Consider the following 9565-nt stretch of genomic DNA (forward strand, 5'->3'; position numbering starts at 1 on the left):
ATGAGTACATCTCCCAAAAGAAGAACACATTTTCTAAATCAATGTTACGTGGTCCCTGCAGAATTCTCTCCTTTTGATTTCTTATTGCTAGTGGACTTGCCAGGACTTAATAATAGGAAGGCAACTCTTCATCAGCAATTCCGTTGGTTTGCACAATTTGGGCTGATTGTGGAAAGCTTTTAGAAGCTTTCACGTGTGGAGAAATCTTCTCAAGAAGGTCCCCTTTTAGCACTTTTCTGCTCCACTTTCTGAAATTATATCCAAATACCAAATATAAATATATATTGACAATTAAAGCAATATTTGGCAAGGATAAAGAGGAGAATTAACAATAAAATTACTAACAATTAACACCCTATCAATTCCCCCCACACTTAAATCATGCTTGTCCTCAAGCATGGGAACACTAAACTCAACAATGGCTAACTCTCATTTCATTTACTGCCAAGCTACGCTTATCCCAAAATCAAGTTTTAGTGGCTAAGTGTCAAGACATATTTCTCCCGGTTAGCTCCTGAAATCATAGACTCGTCCAATTCATGGCTAAGTCGTCTAAGAAATCAAAATATTAAACTAGCAAAAGTTAGCAATTGGGTCAACTGAAAATCAAAATCTCAACATTGAAGAACAAGGATCGGCAGGCCAACATGGTCATAAGCTTACTTATTATTTTCTTCTCTCTTTTTTTTTTATAATAATTAATTTTTTTTTTCAATAAATGCTCAGTCCCAAGCTATTCAAGTCTTTTGACGTGAACTCTGACATTTTTAGATCCAAGAGCCCAGTTACTCAACTTTTCACAGCTTCAGGACTAACTACTCATAGATATCGCCACTTTTTGACGCGAAAGTCGACACTTGTGGTGAAGACTCCCGGTTACTGGGTGACGGCACTAGCGGAGTAGAGTCATTTATTAATCACAATTAAAGCACCAAAATACCAGATAATTAAAGATCATGGCCCACGTCATCTCCTAATATGGAGAACTAAGATCAACAATTGCCCAATCCACACAACAATTGCTAGTAAAATATTTATATTGCCTAAACAATTTAACCACAATTTGCACCAAGTCATTAAACTCATGATATTCACCAAGATAACATGCTTTTACTTGCCACTTAAACTAAATTCATAAATAAATCATAACCAGCAATAGACGAGTGAGATGCCACATTTATTCATCAAGACAACAATAAGAAAAGCAACAATTTAAAGAAACTCCAATCAAATCCAAATCTCCCCCCACACTTAAAGTACACATTGCCCTCAATGTGATAATTAATTAGTAAAAATAAGAAGAAGGGCAACGAAACTCCCCTGAAATCGTCAAGACATCGGTGGATTAGGCGGTAATTGAGGTTCAACACCCACATGGTGCATAAATGCTGCCAAATTCTCTGAAGTTGTTGCCAGTCATCAGCCCCTGGGGTTGATCTGAGTCTCACCATTTTCTCCAAATATCACTCCAATCAACAATAGACAACCATTTCCAACAAATTGTAATAACAATTGTAATAAATATTGGGGCCTCTCGCTTAGTTAATTTAAACAACAAAATGCACACTTCAATAACCCACAAGTTATACAAATACCCCAACACTTATAGTAAATGCAATCAATAAGCACTTGTGGTTCCAAACTTAGCCAAATGCAAAAACAATGCACCTCAAAATCACCCCAATCAACATAATAATTGAAATGAAAAAGACAAAAGACTCTCACACAAGGCAACTACTTCAATAAGCAAATTTAAGTGTTAAAGGCACCTCCCAATTAAACAAACAATCGCAAGCAATTACCCACAATTAGACACAAATTACAGCAAATTAGACACAATTGGACCAAAATCGTAACAAGTGTCTCCAATTGGACAGTCAATCACTTAAGATTAAGAAATTGGAGGCAAACTATCACAACCAATACCACTGGTGGACTCACAGGGAAAAATTAAATCAAACGGCCAACCAAAGCACTGATAAATCCAACAACACCAAGCAAAGCAGAAATAAAATTAAAAAAATTCAAAATGGTAACCAATTTGCCAAGAACCTAAATTGCAGTTGAAGCCCCAAACAACTCACTAAGTGAAAAATCCAGCACCTCCTGCGATTATTCAGCAAGAAACCCAGGAAAAAGAGGGTTGTAGGAGGTTGACGCAAGCTGGTGGAGGGCTGGCAGCTGCTCGGGTAGGTGGAGGTCGCGCAAGGAGAGCTGGTGGAGGTGGCGGCGCTGTACGTGGCTGTCCGTGAGCTGGGTTGCGCACGGCTGTGAGCTCAAAGAGAAAAGAGAGTGCGGGTGGAGTTGGGTGGTAGGAAGAGCTGGTGGCTGGCGAGCTGCTGGTGAAGTGCAGCTGAGCTGGTTGTGGGCAGTGACGGCGTGGGTGACGGTCTTCACAGGTGGAGGTGCGAGGAGAGCTGGTGGATGGTGCGGCTGGTCGCGCGGGTGGAGAGAGCTGAGACAGCGGCGGCTGCATGCAGAGGTGGACGCTGGGTTGTGGTGACTCGCGCAAGTGGAGGCCGCGCAAGGAGAAGAGAGCGAGGCGGAGTGCGCGAGGAAGAAGAAGAAAGAAAAAGGAAAGAAAGGAAAGAAAGAAAAGAAAAAGAAAGAAAGAAAGAAAAGAAGAAAAGAGAAAAAGAAAGGGAAAAAAAATAGTTTTTGATCTTACATTTTTTTTTTTTTCAAATTCAGAAATTGAATTGTTGATAAACTAAACTGCATATTAAGAAGGAAAGTAATTGTATTTTTGTTTTTGTTTTTTTTTTTTTTTTTAATTTTTGATTTTTGATATTTTTTTTTTTATTGCAAAAAATTGAAATTTTTTTTTCTTTGTTTTAGTTCGTCAAACATGGCGTGGGCACGCCAAGATTAGAAAACATTCTCTGACCTTGAGAATCAGTTTTTGAACATTAACGCGTGCCCTCTCCGCGCTGGCACGCCAAGATTCCACTTCGTAATGTTGAGATTTTACCAACATGGCGTGGGCATGCCATGTTTTAGAAACATCCTCTGACCTTGAAGTTGGAACTTGTGAGATTAATGTGTGCCCTCTCCGCACGGGCACGCCATGATCACCTATCCTGATCATAGTAGAGAAAATATCAAGTTTAAGCAATACCCAAATGAGAAACGACATATTTAACGAATTAAACAACAAAAACCAACAAAATAAAAAAAAAATTGGGTTGCCTCCCAAAAGCGCCTCTCTTTAACGTCTTTGGCCAGACGTTAAACACAACTCTTCAATTTAGGTGTAATCCAATTTTCCTTGTAATCAGTAGTCCTCCTCCGGGATCCAAATAGCCATTGAGTGCAATCTTTTTCCTTAATTTTCTTCTCTTTTTCACCTCATGAATTGCTTTCATCCCATGATATTTGTTCGCAGCAATTTTGAATTTATCCCTAGAAGCAAACTCAGAAAATTCTTGCACAGAGGGATCAATAGCATGAATTGCAAACACAGAGTGAGAGTTAACAGGATGTTTCATTGTATCAAAAATATTAAAGTGGACCATTTCTCCATCAAATTCCATGGACAAAGTACCCTTATGAACATCAATTTTTGTCTGGGTTGTGCTAAAAAACGGTCTACCTAATAACAAAGGCGAGGGATCGGAAGAGTGATCATCATCCATGTCAAGTACATAAAAGTCAGCTGGGAATACCAAATCGTTAATCTTGACCAACATATTCTCGACCAACCCATCAGGGTATGCATTTGTTCGGTCAGCTAATTGGATTACTATCTCAGTTTCTTTTAATGGACCTAAGTTCAGAGAAGCATACATAGATTTAGGCATTACGTTGATCGATGCTCCTAAGTCCAGCATGGTATTTCTAATCAAAGTATTACCTATTATACATGGGACAGTAAACCTACCTGGATCCCCGCACTTCGGTGGAAGCTTTCTTTGGAGAACTGCTGACACGTTCTCTCCCACAATGACCCTTTCATCTCCCCTCAACCGCCTTCGATTGACACATAGGTCCCTCAAAAATTTTGCATACTTCGGCACTTGTTTGATGGCATCTAATAGGGGAATATTGATTTGTACCTTGCGGAAAATCTCCAGGACTTCTTTCTCCTTGTCTTGCTTCTTTGGTTTCTCCAACCTGCTAGGAAAGGGAGGTGGATTAGTTTTAGCTGTAGGAATTGGTTTCGGGAGCACCTTTGCATTTTTGTTATTTCTGCCCTCCTCTTCCAACTCGTTCTCAATCCATTCCTCGTCCTTATCTTTAGGGATCACAGGTTTGGGTCCTTGGATTTCCTTGCCACTCCTCAAGGTCATTGCACTTACATTCTTTGGATTCACCTCAGGTTGAGATGGCAACTTTCCTTGAATTTGGGACTCCAAACGGTTGATCGTTATAGCCATTTGATTCATTTGATTTTGCAATGATTGCACCTGTCCCAGTTGATTCATCATGCTTTGCAAGTCTGAATCCGTCTTTTGTTGATTAGCAAGTAATTGCTTCATCATCTCTTCCATGGACGGACTTGAGTTTGAAGGGGGTGGTGGTGGTGGTGGGCGAGGATGGTACTGCTGTTGGTGTCCTTGCTGTCTATTTGGCACAAAGTTAGACTGCCTATTTCCTCCATAACTAAGGTTGGGGTGATCCCTCCAACCAGGATTGTAGGTGCTTGAGTACGGGTCGTACTGCTTTCTTGGCGCGGGCGCGTGGCTAGCCATGTTCACCTGTTCTGCAGTTTCTTGTTGAACCAGTGGACACATTTCCGTGGGATGACCCACGGCAGTGCACACCCCACACACTTTGGCTTGCGAGGCACTCCCCACAGCTAATTGTCTTACGAAAGATGTTAATTCGGAGATCTGCTGTTGGATAGAGGACGTTTCTACCTCATTCACCCTACGCGTCGGGATGTCCTCTCTTGAACCAAACTGTTGTGAATTCTCAGCCATCCCTTCAATCAACTCCCAGGCTCCTCGAGGAGTTTTGTTCACCAACGCTCCTCCACTTGCAGCATCGATTATGCTTCTGTCCCTGAAAAGTAATCCCTCATAGAAATATTGGATGAGCAGTTGCTCACTTATCTGATGTTGAGGGCATTTGGTGCACAGTTTCTTAAACCTCTCCCAGTACTCATAGAGAGACTCGCTTGGGTGTTGTTTGATGCCACATATCTCCTTCCTTAGGCTTGCAGCTCGAGATGCCGGAAAGTACTTGTCCAAGAATTTTTTCTTCAATTGGTCCCACGTGGTGATACTATCAGGCGGTAGGTAGTAGAGCCAGTCTTTCGCGGAGTCCTTCAAAGAGAAGGGGAAGGCCCTCATCTTTATTTGCTCTTCAGTAATTCCCGGAGGCTTCATACTGTTGCAAACGACGTCAAACTCTTGCAAGTGCTTGTAGGGCTCCTCACCTGGTAGACCATGAAAAGATGGCAAGAGATGAATTAGACCAGATTTTAGTTCAAAGGGAGTGTCATCATTTAAATGTGGAAAAGTAATGCACAAGGGCTGCTGATTTAAATCAGGAGCAGCCAACTCCCTTAGTGTTCGTGCATTTGCCATAGTGACTTCCTCTTGGTCTGAATCACTTGAATTGTCACCAGACAAATTTGTCAGCTCAACCTCTGGATCAAGTTCCTGAGGTGCAATATCGTATTGCTCCTCCCTGAGCCGCCTGGTTTCTTTCCTCGTTCTACGCGCGGTCTTTTCTACTTCAGGGTCGAAAATTAATTCGCCTGTACGAGAAGAGCGAGGCATAAACTAGAAAAATACCAGAAAAAAAAATGAACTTAAAAGAAACAAATAATTAACCCCAGTCCCCGGCAACGGCGCCAAAAATTGACAGGTGTCAAGCCTGTGCAATAATAAATATCTACTCGAGAAAAATAAATTTTCTGTGTATAGTAGTGAGTAGGGTCGAATCCACAGGGACTGAGAAAAATTCGATTCTTTTCAAGTTCGGGACACAGGGGATTTTTATCAAATTGAAATTGAAAATAAATAATTAAACGATTTAACCAAAAATAAATAATTAATTAATATGAATGTAAATAGCAATTAAATAAATAATAAATAAATTCTAGCCAAGGATACAACTACGCAGACACAGTCCATTCATCCGATCATTGATGCAAAGAAGGTTCACTTAATTTTATTAACAGGTTAGTTATAGTCGCCGATAAACTCTAACGACCAGCTTTTCCTTAATTTATTGATAATCAAGGTACGACCGTTGATTACCCCTAACCAGGAAATACTCCTAGGTACGACCGTAGGAATTAATTTCCTAATTGCATTAAAAACTAGAAAAGCCTAACCCAAATTAATAACACGCTACGAGGGTTATTTAAATCAGATTGCATATCCCCTAGTATGTGAAAATACTAGTTGTCACTAATATTAACCAACTAAACAATTACGGATTTAATTGATTAATTTGACAAGAGATTAATAAGTCAAATTGCACATCGGGCCCTTGATATCCAATTAACAAAATAATCCCATGGAAATTAACATAGAAAACATGCAAATATTAATAAATTAAGGAACACGTAAAATTAATTAGATCTCGCAGATATTTAGGACTGCGTCTTCGCATTGATCCTTGACTAGAGGAGAAGATTAGCCACGCCTCATGATAAAATTCTCACGCAATTTAAATGGAATCAAATACATAAATAACTAACTAAGAATTTAGGAAGAAACTTGAGTCTCGTAGACTCTTTTAAGAAAAGTTGCACACCACACAACAAGAGAAGGAAGAACTCCTCTGAAAACCAAAAACTACCTCTATCCTCCTACGGAGCTTCTTGGAGAGAAAACTAAAACTAGTCTAATAGCTTCTGCCCTCGTCTGATTTTTCTCTGCACTAGTTTCATAAGAGAACTAGTTACGTAGGAAGCAAATAGAAAAGCTACTTTCATCATCAAAGTCCACCTATGGCTAATGAGTACATCTCCCAAAAGAAGAACACATTTTCTAAATCAATGTTACGTGGTCCCCGCAGAATTCTCTCCTTTTGATTTCTTATTGCTAGTGGACTTGCCAGGACTTAATAATAGGAAGGCAACTCTTCATCAGCAATTCCGTTGGTTTGCACAATTTGGGCTGATTGTGGAAAGCTTTTAGAAGCTTTCACGTGTGGAGAAATCTTCTCAAGAAGGTCCCCTTTTAGCACTTTTCTGCTCCACTTTCTGAAATTATATCCAAATACCAAATATAAATATATATTGACAATTAAAGCAATATTTGGCAAGGATAAAGAGGAGAATTAACAATAAAATTACTAACAATTAACACCCTATCAATTCCCCCCACACTTAAATCATGCTTGTCCTCAAGCATGGGAACACTAAACTCAACAATGGCTAACTCTCATTTCATTTACTGCCAAGCTACGCTTATCCCAAAATCAAGTTTTAGTGGCTAAGTGTCAAGACATATTTCTCCCGGTTAACTCCTGAAATCATTGACTCGTCCAATTCATGGCTAAGTCGTCTAAGAAATCAAAATATTAAACTAGCAAAAGTTAGCAATTGGGTCAACTGAAAATCAAAATCTCAACATTGAAGAACAAGGATCGGCAGGCCAACATGATCATAAGCTTACTTATTATTTTCTTCTCTCTTTTTTTTTCTTTTTTTTTTGATAATAAAACAATCTAGTTTATTGTCTATACTGCACTATTAATTGTAGAGTTGGTATAAATTACTTTATCTTACAAGTTAGAACTCAGACATGACATAGGCTTAAGGACATCCTGTCATTGTTATGTCTAGACAGTGTGTTTTCAAGTCACAAACTCAATAACAAAGGGCTGCATGACATGGACGTGGAATTCCACTGCAAATTTATGTTAAGTTATATTTATTAATAACTATAAATTGAACCAACAATCAGAGTGGCGCAGCGGAAGCATGGTGGGCCCATAACCCACAGGTCCCAGGATCGAAACCTGGCTCTGATATATTATTAGAAAGTTCTGCTTGGTGGGCCCATAACCCACAGGTCCCAGGATCGAAACCTGGCTCTGATATATTAGAATTGCTTTCGCCCATCATTTTCTAATTTTTAAGAACTTAAACATACTACTCTCTGATGCTAAGTCATCCTTTTCTTCATCTGTCTGAACTATACATAATGTGGAGGATGCGACACTTGGCTTACCAAGCAATGCATGCTGCCTTGTAGGATCTTGTAGGCTTTACAAGTATGTATTTTTTAGCAACTACAACGCACCCATTATCATTTACCAAAACATATTTAACTTACAAAAAAATTGTACAAATAAAAGTGGAAAACATGAACTTGTGAAACTTGTACTCGAATAACTTGTTATACATGCTTGACAAAAGATTGCATTTCAAAACATACTCAATGAAGTCATTTACTAATACAACAGATCATGTCCTAGATTGTTTTAGCTTTTTGGGGGAGGGAGGGCGGGGGATTATTGAACATATTATGGTAAAAAAAAATTAGAGCAATTCATGAAATTTGGCGGGGGTCAATTCTTTAAATTGCAGTGATAGTATACTTTGGGAGATAGTTACTGAGTAAAAGCACATTAATAGAGTTTAGAAAAACTTTCATTTTTTTTGGGGTGTTGCTTTTTACTAGTGCTACTCTGTGTTTTTAATTGAAGTAGAGGCATAAACAAGTTTAATTGAGTCGATGGATGTGATCACGTGATCATGTTTTGTTAATTGATGAAACCCGGGTTTTGTTTGGGAGATAGTTGCCAAGGAAAAGCACATTAATGGAGCAGTGTTTGCTGTCTACTCTTCGTGTTGGGCTACTCTGTCTCAGCGATTTACCCCAGGAGAGAATCAACATGAGGAACATGTAAGACTTGCCTCCCTTTGAGGCAATTGTGACCCACATGATTGATTCTAAAGTGATTGATATCATAATTAATTGATTGACATTTTGTCAATAATTAACTAGCATCTCCCATTATATAATGATTGGTGATTGACATCCTGATTAGTTGATTGACATTTTGTCAATAATTAATAAGTATCTTCCATTTGTTAATGATTGGTTGATATCTACTGTTAATTGATGTCTTATTCAATCAGTTAATCAATCAAATCAATCAATTAGTCAGAAAATATTATTTCAGTTATGAATTTCGGCAAGATTTCCTTGATGGAAGGAAACCCTAGAGATTTTTGTATTTGCCAATAAGGGTCCCTAGCCTAGCCTATAAATAGCCTGTGGTATTCCATCAATTGAACACTTTTTTGGGTTAGGCATAGGTTAGAAGATCCTTACTCTAAATTTTCCTTCTACTTTTTCCTTCTTCTACATATTTTGTTTTTGTTAGAATAAACAAGAAGGAATAAAAGACACAAGAAGAGATCAACTTGTGCTTGACAACAATGGTTAGAGGTAAGTATATTTCAATTTCCGCTGCTTAGTACATTCACATGTACATAGTTAGTTTAACATGTGGTATCAGAGCCAACCTCTAACCATGTTGTTCAGCTTATAATTTCATGGTTTATTGGTAATCTGATAAAAGTTTTAGAGATTCGTATCAAGTTTGAACGAATCGAATTTAATTTGCCATGGGATCTATGGTCCATTTTCTC

General features: G+C 38.7%; 2 non-coding genes across 2 annotated transcripts; both read left to right on the plus strand.

Annotated features, from left to right (window-relative positions):
• Positions 1-5052: 5052 nt before the first annotated feature.
• Positions 5053-5159, plus strand: LOC113772670. Its single transcript, XR_003468632.1, has one exon. It is a non-coding gene; the product is annotated as a small nucleolar RNA R71 (small nucleolar RNA).
• Positions 5160-7863: 2704 nt separating this feature from the next.
• Positions 7864-7935, plus strand: TRNAM-CAU. The gene has a single exon. It is a non-coding gene; the product is annotated as a tRNA-Met (tRNA).
• Positions 7936-9565: the final 1630 nt, after the last annotated feature.

Source organism: Coffea eugenioides, chromosome 5 (assembly GCF_003713205.1).
Source record: "Coffea eugenioides isolate CCC68of chromosome 5, Ceug_1.0, whole genome shotgun sequence".
In the NCBI taxonomy this organism is placed as follows: Eukaryota; Viridiplantae; Streptophyta; class Magnoliopsida; order Gentianales; family Rubiaceae; genus Coffea; species Coffea eugenioides.